General features: G+C 37.5%; 1 pseudogene; it reads left to right on the top strand.

Moving 5' to 3' along the window:
- Nucleotides 1–80: 80 nt before the first annotated feature.
- On the top strand, nt 81–10,237 carry LOC146760434 (kinesin-like protein KIF20B; annotated as a pseudogene).
- Nucleotides 10,238–10,409: the final 172 nt, after the last annotated feature.

Genomic DNA, 10,409 nt, shown 5'->3' on the forward strand with positions numbered 1-10,409 from the left:
GAATCCTTTCTTATTTCTTTCACATTTGTGTTTGTTGACTGCAGTTCCAACCAGGTGGAATCGCAGTGTCTTGCAAGTGACACCTGGAAGCAGGTACAGACTGGAGACACAGCACCCTCAATGTCCAGGTGAGTAACAGCAGCCAAGGAGGCCTTTGGGCTCTGCAGGGTCCAAGTGTGGAGCTTTACACACAGGAACAGCTGAGTCTAAAGACAATGGCAGAGCTGCAGAGCTTGCCATAGTAGGGAGGCACAGTGGCTCAGCTCATTTCCCACAGTAACACAGGAAATAAGAGCCATGAGGGAAATGCAGATGCCTTCTGCCCCCATCAGAGGGGAGGAATGAGCTGCACTTCCACAGAGACATTCCTCTCACAGCCACTCACACCTCAGGTGTGGAGGGATGAGCTGGGGCTGCTGGTGGCAGCTGTGGAACACTGCCATCTGTGGTGCTCCATCCTACCTTGGAGGTGGGCATGTAGAGCTGAGGACCTTTGTCACTGCACAAATGACTGCAAGCAGAGATGTAGCAGAGGGAACATAAAGCATTTAATAACTTATCATACAAAGCAATGAGTAATAGAAATGACAGTATTTCCAACCAAATATCCCCCATCCTAGCAGTCATATCTGATCTCTACAATCCCACCCAAACAATTTCCCAGCCCCCTCCAATTCCTCCTCACTATCCCACCCCTGAATTTCCTTCCCCCAATTCCCACACAGTAATTGCCCACACTAATTACCAGCATGCAGGGCATAGAGAACACCTGTTCCTTGTGTGCAGACACCTGAAAAAAAGAAGTGGCAGGGAACTGGAGGTCTGTAGCAGGTTCTGGAGGCTCTGCATAGAACGTAACCCCAGACCACAACCCCATCAGCTGCTGGGGCAGCATCATCCCTGTCATTGGGGGATGTTGCCAGTGGTGGACAGGGACACAGGGAGAAGCCACACCTTGGTGTAGCTCTGATCTGCTCATGTCCAGTCCAATCCTCTATAGCACTTTCCATCTTCTGTCCTTTGTTCTTAACCGTATCCTTCCTTCTCTTCTGCTCTTTTCCTTTCTTTTAGGTGTCTTACCTGTATCTGCTTTTCCCCTCTTCTGTTCTTTTACTGCTCTGGTCAGCATCCAGTGTCTGCACCACAACTCTAGGTTTTGGGATGGAGAAAGGTACACGGGGCATAGATTTGTACAAGAAAAGCTCTCTTGCTATGCCCAACAGGTGACAAAAAGGGGCCCTCAGGACCACAAAGGCAGCTTGTTTCTCCAAAAATAAATAAACTTAATTCTTTTCTTTATAAGAAGCATTAGAATCTTACAGAGGAGATGAAAATCATCTTCACTGTGCTTTTAGACTGTACATAGACTAGACCAAGATGTGTGGTGTTGCTTTGATACCTTATGAGGAGCACCGGTATCAGTGGATGAAGCTAACATTGTCTCAGAAGCACAATAATGGAGTACTTTTGTTCATAGTTGGCCTGAATGCAGTACAGGAGTGTGTTGCAGTAGTACTTGTTCTGAAATTCTAGGCTCTGACAAAGAAGTTTAGCAGGGTCCAAAGCACTTGTGAAAACAGTAAAATATTATTACTTCCTGTGTTAACAAATGAGTCTGTTACAATAGGATGATGAAAATAATACTGCTTTAATGTGCTAATCATCAAACAGAGGATCTAGTCAGATTTCTAACTTCCAGCTCTTTAATTTTAGAGGTCTAGTTTGGAGCCTAGGGGACGCATACAAGTTTGCCTGCGTATTAAACCCTTTACGGCACGGGAGAGAGCAAATGGATCGCAGGTAAGGCATTTATTTAATCATAAACAAAAAAACAACCCTTAAAGTATATATGTTTTCTTTCCTGTAAGATGACCTTTTAAAACTTTTTTCATGCCTGCATTACTTGTGCTTCCTTGTAATAGGGATGTGTTTCACTTGAGGACTCAACAAGCATCATACTGAAGTCCCCTAAGAGCTCATTGGGAAGAATGAGCAATAAAACTTTAGGACAGACAACACAGAAGTTCACCTTTTCACAGGTAAATTAATTGTCTTTAAATGATATTAAGTTATTTGTGGAAAAAGTTGCTTGTCTTCTGTTACTTCATATAAAGCAAACAAGTTTTTCTTAACTGTCTTTAGAATTATCAACGTGTATCTGACTCCTTACAAGTACTTAAATATTGCTTAAACAAAATAAATAGATTAACCAGCTTCTTGGTAACATTCAGGTGTTTGGACCTGAAGCAACTCAAGAAGAATTCTTTGAAGGTACTGTGAAGCAACCAGTGAAAGAGTTCTTAGAAGGATGTAATTGCCTTGTTTTTACGTATGGCGTTACAAATGCTGGGAAAACTTACACATTCCAAGGTATGAGCAGAAATGCTTTTTCCTTGAATTAATTTCTTAAAGTGAGAACTACTTCTAGAAGAGAGAGATGTTATGACTTCTTACCTAGTTACTCAACAGGCCTTGTACGTTGCCTTCTTTTGAATACTAGTAGCCTTGAAAAGTCGTCTTCTTCCATAACAAATATTACTAAATTTACAAGTGTGTAAGACAGCATACACTACAATAACTTTGGTTTTTGTTCCTACTATAAATGCGTGCATCTTAAATGCTGTTCTTTATTTGAAGGCAAAGTATGTCTGAGTTTGTTTGATTTATTGTAGGCAGAAATTAAACATTCTGAAACATTTGATCAAGGTATTTCAATCTTTTTTCAAATTTCTGATTTTAGTAATAACAGCAGCATAGAAGATTGTGTTCCCTGAGCTTTAGTAGTACAGAAATAATACATCAATCTCCTTTCTGGCTGGGAGCAGTTGTTTTTTATGTTTAATATTGTCATAACAAATGAAACGATTGGGTTCACAGGAAACAAATTCCCCTTATTTCTGTTATTTAGTGTTCTGTTACTATGTATTTCCAATAGTTTTATATGCGTGGAGCTGAAGACTTTCCCATAGTAATACCTTTTTAGGACTTAAATATTAAGAATCAACAGGGTAGTATGTTCAAAAATTATCTTTCTATGCACCTTCCATACAGCACTATAGAAATTCTTCTGCGTATTGTCCTCTCTTGTGTTCATGACTGACTTTAAAACACTGAAGCTTGCTTGGTATTTAGTGACAGTGGAAAAACTAAGGCGTGAAGTAGGCAAGATGTGGAGGTAGTTGTGTGCTCCAAGAAAAGGCAATGGGAAAGGAGCTGAGTTACTTTAACAGTTTTTATGAGACTTGTAGATATTTCTAAATAGGGTTTGTGGGACGAACGGGATGTTGTAGCAGAGACATCACTCTGGTTGTTATTTCAGGGTTGTTTCAGAGCGGGAAGGGAGCCTGGTAAACAGTTGAAAATCTGCACGTCTGTTAAATGTGGGAGTTTGCTGTGGGTTATTTTTTCTTCTTAAGGCTAAGCTTATGCAGAATATTCTGGCTGTTTTAAAGTGATGCCCTGTAATGTCTAAGGAATGGGATGTGAGCTGTTGCTTAAAGCCAGTATTTTTCAGGGAACAGTCTAGTAACACTGCAAACATTGCTTCAGACTGTAACTGGCCTCTAAATTCTTTGTGTATACTTTGAGATTAGAATCAGTTATCTTTGTCTTCATTTATGTTTATATGTTGCTTACAATAGTAACCTGGCCCTTCTTTTGTGTATTGCTTACAGGGACAGAAGATGATGTTGGTATTTTGCCAAGGACGATGGATATGTTGTTTAAAACTGTTGGAGGAAGGCTATACACAAAAATGGATCTGAAACCTATTCGGTGGAGAGATTACGTAAAACTGACTAATGACAAAGTGAGAGAAGAAATTGCTCTTAAAAATTTGTTGCTTTATCTGACAAAAGAGGTAGGAAACTACTTTATAAAGAAATGATGAGTACATGCATCTTGTGATAGTTCAGTGTTATCCTTTCCATTCTGTAATGAAAGAGGGTTCTGTATTTACACACAGTTTTCTATTTGTCTTTCTGTTCTTGCTGAAAAAGAATGAAGCATCTTATTAGTGGTGTGCTACACCACACTGGGGTATTTTAGTTGTGGAGTATGTTAACTTGATCTTACTGATGAGGTGGTTAAGTGTGGACTTCACAGTGTGAAAGGCAGGTGGCAGTAAAATTCCTTCTGAATTATTTCAAGAGCACAGCTGAGTATGAAGTCTGGCTCCAATGATCTTTAAGTATTTCGGGGAAAAACAACACCTGTCTTCTACATGAACCAAAGATGTGTAAAACTGTTTTAGGTTTAGTGAGTATGTGGAAAGAAAATGCAGTGGACAGCTATATGCTGATCTCATCCTACTCCATTAGAGAGTTAAGATGCGATCGTGCGATATAGGTGCCTCCTCTAGTTTCAAGAACCGTGTTCCTAGGTAAAATACTTGACCTTATAAGCTAAGTAGGTACAAGCTTTGCTGACTATACAAAGCCAGATCTGGGTGAGTGTCATGTAGATGAAAACTTCTATGTTAAAAGTTTTACTTCTAAGCATACTGTATCTGGTAGGTGAGATTACTCCTCTTCAGTAGATGAGAATTTCTTTCTACTTTTGTGCTCTATAAAAAAGCAACACAACCTGAAGCCTGGGAACTGAGTATACATCTATGAACATCATGAGATCTACATGTTGGGAGCTATTCTGTATTTTCTATGACCAAACTACTTAAAAATATTATATTTACAAAATTTAGTCATAACTTCATTTGTGTAACACTTTGATAGCCTGAGTTAAGAAATAATAAGCTGCTTATCTACATTAAGTGATCGAGTATTCTACCTTAACTTCCTTTTCTGAGAGTTGACCTAATAAGCCATAGGATATGGAAGTCCTGAATTAAGAAAATCCCAATAAGAAAAATATTTCAGGAGTCCAAGATTCATGAAGGGTAAAATGCAGATTATAAATGGGCTATTGAAAATCATCTTATTAAATAACTCCTTTTCCTGTTGGGGATTCTCTCCCTATTTGTTCTTTTTCTTTCTGAATCAGGAAGCTGAAGTGCATCAGATCTTATAGTAAAGGAATTGTCAGAAATGAGTAGTAAGGTGAAACCAGTCAAAATGTGTAGCCAGGATTTTTGTGTTGGCACCTTGGAACTATACTGTATTGTTTTCTGGTAGAGCAATACAGCTGCTTTTAAAATAAATAAATAAATAAATAAATAAAAGCAACCAGTGGTGTATTGGTGCTGTACATCAATAATAAATCCTAAAGTCTCTGTTTTCTTTCGTAGGTAGACCATCACAACAGCACTAATGACAAATCCCCAGCTGATTCTAAGGGTATGTTTTATATTAAACAGTAGCAATTAGAAAAGCTTCTGTAAGGTCAACGACTGGCTTTTTGGCTAATGCTGATAATAAAAGGATTATTTAGCTTTTATTTGTAACAGAACGGAATAATGGGCAGGACATCTGGGCAGAAAACAGAAGGAATAAAATGGCTAGGAGACTACTGGGACATCTATCATAACCTGGTTTTATGAGGTGAAAGTAAAACAAAGAAAAAGAGTATGATTTGTGATAAGATCCCTAGTGGTTTTCCGACAGGCCTTTAGGGCACTTAAGAACTCACTAAATACTTTTTTTTCCCTAAAAAGTCAGAACGAAGTGTCCTTACTAGTTCAGTTCTCTATATTGTAAAGACTGAAGAGTTCTGAATATTTCTAACCCAACTATAGATGTTAGATTGGGTTTTGGAAGTGAAAAAGCAAGCTTTATAGCAGGCGTGTCTTTGCAAATGTGTAGGGCAAGCGTCTTGACTTCCAGATACTTGGTGTTTGTATGAGAGGTGGGGGTTCTCTGTGTTTATGTTCTGGGAAAAGTTTTAAGCTGTAAGCTTAACTATTACTTATTTTTAAATGCAGCTAGTTTTACTGTCTCTACATTGACTTGTAATATTTTCTACTTTGCAGGTGCAGAAAATCTCTCAGAAGGATCAGACCAACTTAGCAGATTATCTATAGATGATTTTGTGAAGTTCTCTGGGTTTCATTTTTTGAGATTTACAATGAATGTTTTTGTGATTTACTGGCTCCTTTATCAAATGACAGAAAAAAAAGGACACTTCGCCTTGCTCAAGACATCAAGGGATATTCTTACGTAAAAGGTAACTAGAATACTTTGCAAACTGCCAAGCTTGTCATGGAATAGTGTAACAATGTTTCTTCTGAGATAGAAAACTCTTAAATGTGTTCAGTGTAGCTCTAGAAGTGTCTGCTTGAATGCGAAGGCAACAAGCTACATGTACGTATCTGCATCTTCAACAGTATTCTCCTTATTCCTGTACTTTGCCCATAAAGCCTGTGTGAACTCCACTGCCTTCATCATCCTTGAAAATGAGAGCCATACAGTCGTTATAATGCAGACAGAATCCAGATAACCCATCCCCAATAAAAACTACAAGCTAAAACAAAAAACTTCTCAGATTGACTTCTGCACCAGTGAATATAAACTTTGGGCTTCTGTAGTTTAAGAACTTAGCTTTTGTACTTTCAGTACTAAGGCTGCTTGCTTAATTTGGATGGAGCGTACTTTAGTATACTGGTAGGATAAACTGTTGTGCTATACTATACCTTGCCCTTTTCTGTGGGAGGAAGAATCTTAGTCTTATCTGCCATCAGCTTGTCGTATGTTTGAGGCAGAGTTAATGAAGTATTTTATTGTCTTAACTAAATGTTCTTAGTTTGTATACCTTATTTCTTGTTCACTTTCTCTTTTGCTAATGAAGCTTGCAAAAATCACTTTTCCTTCTTTTGAAAGGTTTGCAGTGGGTTCAGATTTCTGATTCTAAAGAAGCTTTCAGACTTTTTAAACTGGGACAGAAACACCAGAGTTTTGCAAGCACAAAGCTAAATACTTGCTCCAGCTGAAGGTGGGAACTTTCACTAACATTGGGTGTAACATAGTGTGGGGAAGAGGGATGAATGAAAATATTGTTTATGGCTTTTTTTCGGGGAAGAGGCTTTAAAAAGGCTTGATATCTAGTGTTCCATGTGATGTTTTGTGACAGTTTGTGATTCTAGTGCTTTAAACTAGAAGGATTAGTCCTTCAAGCAGATAAGTGCATACAAAAGCTAAGTGTTTTATCAAAAACTCTCAACAAAACAACTAAGCCTTCTTCCATGTAAGTAATGGTGGTTCATGAGGGGGAAGAAAAGCAAAATAAACCAAGAAAGAATGTGTCTTTAAAAGGTTTAATGCATCTAGTAGAATTATTGTTAATTGAATCTGGAATAAATCCAGCAGTGTTTTGAACAGATGTTATAGATTTTAGAAAATGTGTGTATTTCTGGCTATTGACCTTGCTTCATTTCTCCTTTTAGCCACAGTATATTTACAATTAAGGTACTAAGAATCGAAGACCTTGAAATGCCATGAGTGACACGAGTCAATGAGTAAGTTCAGAGCAGAGTTCCCTTCTTCTTTTAGGATGAAATTGTCAGTTACTTTCAGTATTGATGTATTGATATTAGGCTACGGACACTAGGTTCCCTGATACAGCCTCCTGTATGAGTGGTGGTTCCCCATTTCCTGTCATTGTGCAGTACTAAACCATCAAGTTGTAATGCTGTTCTATATCTTGTGCCCACTGTTCCACACAGTGTTTCTTTATCCTTCTCACTCAACTTCTGAACTAATGTAAATCCTCAGAAGGAAGAATATGGCAGAAAAATGGAAGCTGTGTTGGAAAAGAGTTTGGCAGGAAGTAGTGTGCAACTTCACTAGGAAAGCAACATTAAAAAGCATGAAAGGGTTCAAGAAATTGTTCCTCTAGGAGGAGTGATTGTGTTAGAAATGATAAATAATCAATGTACATTCAAAGGCAAGAAAACTTAATTTTCCTTATCTGCCTTCAGATTATCACTGTGTGATCTTGCTGGTTCAGAAAGGAATACCAAGATGTGCAATGAAGGTGACAGACTGAAAGAGAGTGGAAATATCAATGCATCTCTCCTAACTCTAAGCAAGTGCATTAGTGCACTCAAGATCAGTCAGCAGTCAAAGTAAGTCCTTGTACAAACTGTAAACTAGTTGTAGATTTCAGATATCATGTACAATGTTTAAACTATTGTTTAAAATGCAGAGTACGAAACTATGTTATGAGTGAAAACTATCTGTAGGCTTCTGCAGATGTGTGAAGACTTAATGATCTAAGAAAGTGATCTATAAACTTGCCTTCTTAATGTTGCTGTTTTTTTTTGTTTGTTTGTTTTTTCAAATAAAACCATTCCAGTTCTAAATTTCTGAATGTGTTTTCATAGACTTAAGCAAATTAGCGTTGTGGTTTTGTTTTTTTTTTTTCTGGCCTTGCCTTCTCAAACAAGTCCTGGGGCAGATTATAAAATTTGTTTTCACTATTTTCACTTTAAATGTGTGAAGTGTTAGACCTTTTCCTCCTTTGTTAGTTAGTTGCATTTATCATTTAGTTCTGCTGTAACAGTTTTCCTCAGGGATATTGCTGTGCTTTGTCCTAGCCAAGAGACATGGTCAGAATATATATATATATAATTTGGAAAAAAAAATTTATATATAGATATATATAATTACATATATACATATAGATATATATAATTACATATATACATATAGATATATATAATTACATATATACATATATATATTTTTTTTTCCAAACCTTGATGCAACTTCATCATTCTTTCTGATCTAGCTAACCAAATTCAGAGAGAAGAAAGCCTGCTTGCTACTTCTGTCTGAGGTTGTGCTCTAAATGAGTGCAGACAGAGCTTTCTGTATTTTAAACAATGTAGTATTTATTTACAGTCACAGCTGGATATAATTGCAGAATTCTCTGCTGATACTCATTTGAAGGTGTCTTTCTGTCCCAAAGATTAGGTGAGCTCTGTGTTCATGAAATGCCACACTGTGCCTGGTAGCCTATTCAAATTCTGTTATGCTTAAAAGTAGATGAAAATAGGCCTTGCTACTGGATTAGTCTCTTATCTGTCTGTCCTTTCTAGGGAAGAAGGATTCCTTAAAATTAGCTGCTGCTTAAAGTGCTTTGATTTATTCAGAACTGTTTTATTTGTTGGTCCTGATCACTTGAAATTTTAACAATATGGGGGAAATGTAGTGATGACTTTGATAGTAATTTTCTTTAAAATAAGAACTCATTTACCACTCCTGCACTAAAGCTATTTATGGGTCACGTGTGTTGTGACAGGAGCGTAGCTATGTGAAGCTTTTAGCTCTGTTTGCAGAATTCAGTAGCTGTAAAGAGTCCAGCAGGTAACCTCACTAGAGAACAGTGTGTTTAGTCACGCTTTAGGAGTTCTCTCCTAATTTTCTGTACATCACCAGCTGTTTGATTCAGTGACTTAACCTTGGTTTAGGAAACACCAGAGATGTTGTGATAAGTATATGCTTCTTTATTTCCAAAGTATTTACTATCGTCCTTTCCTAGAGACAATATACTGAGAGAGTGGTTATCTCTGATTTTGTTGGGTACTGTTTTCTTAGAAGTAGATAGGTCAGTTTGCCAGATGTGGTAAGGGAAAGAGAAAGGTGAGAGAGAATTTAAGCTAACGTGAGGCTGTATGACCTATCTTAGGCTGGATGTTGAATGTACTTTTTGTTTTAAATGTTCTCGTGGGTTGTCTAAGAAGATAATGGCTGCATAGTAGCTGGAACAATCATACAACCTGACTGCAAACTAGCAAAAAGATTAAATTCAAAACAACCCACAACTCAAAATGATTTAAAGACTAGTGCAGTTATTAATGTGTTGTCTTCCACTTGGATAGCTCTCACATTGAAATGAAGCTGTTAACTTCTGCTAATGGGATTTGTTGTGGTTTTTGTCTTCAAAGGGTGCAGCAGCACATACCGTGTGGTGAAAGTAAGTTAACACACTTTCTTCAGGGATTCTTCAGTGGAAAAGGGAAGATACACATGTTAGCAAACATCAGCCAGTGTGCTTCAACCTATGAAGAAACACTCAATGTGCTAAGATTCTCAGCTATTGCACAAAAAGTGAGTATGTTGTAGTCTATTTTGTTGATCAGTACTTATGATTTGCATTTAAAGAAAAAATTCTGTTCTTCTAAGAATATGAATCTATTTGTGTAGTATCTGTAGTGAATCTGGGTGTTTGTCTCCATACAGCAGTCAGGTTTTTTAATTTAGTGTTTTAGTTGAGCTTAATTTTCCTACAGAGTTTTCTAAAAATCTCTACTGGGGTCTTTGTGTTTCTTTGGGGCGTGAGGGCAGAAGCACCTTCTGAGAATCTCATTCCTAAAAAGTATTCAACCTAACAAGAAGCAACTTGTTACATCTGGAGGAGATTTTATGCTATTTACTTAATTTTTCTCTCTTCTCAAAATATGATCCCATGTAGGAAAGCAAATCCAGCTACCCCATATGTTGCTGCTGTTGTAATTT

This window comes from Coturnix japonica, chromosome 6 (assembly GCF_054131305.1).
Source record: "Coturnix japonica strain WE chromosome 6, WE-NBRP24, whole genome shotgun sequence".
NCBI lineage: Eukaryota > Metazoa > Chordata > Aves > Galliformes > Phasianidae > Coturnix > Coturnix japonica.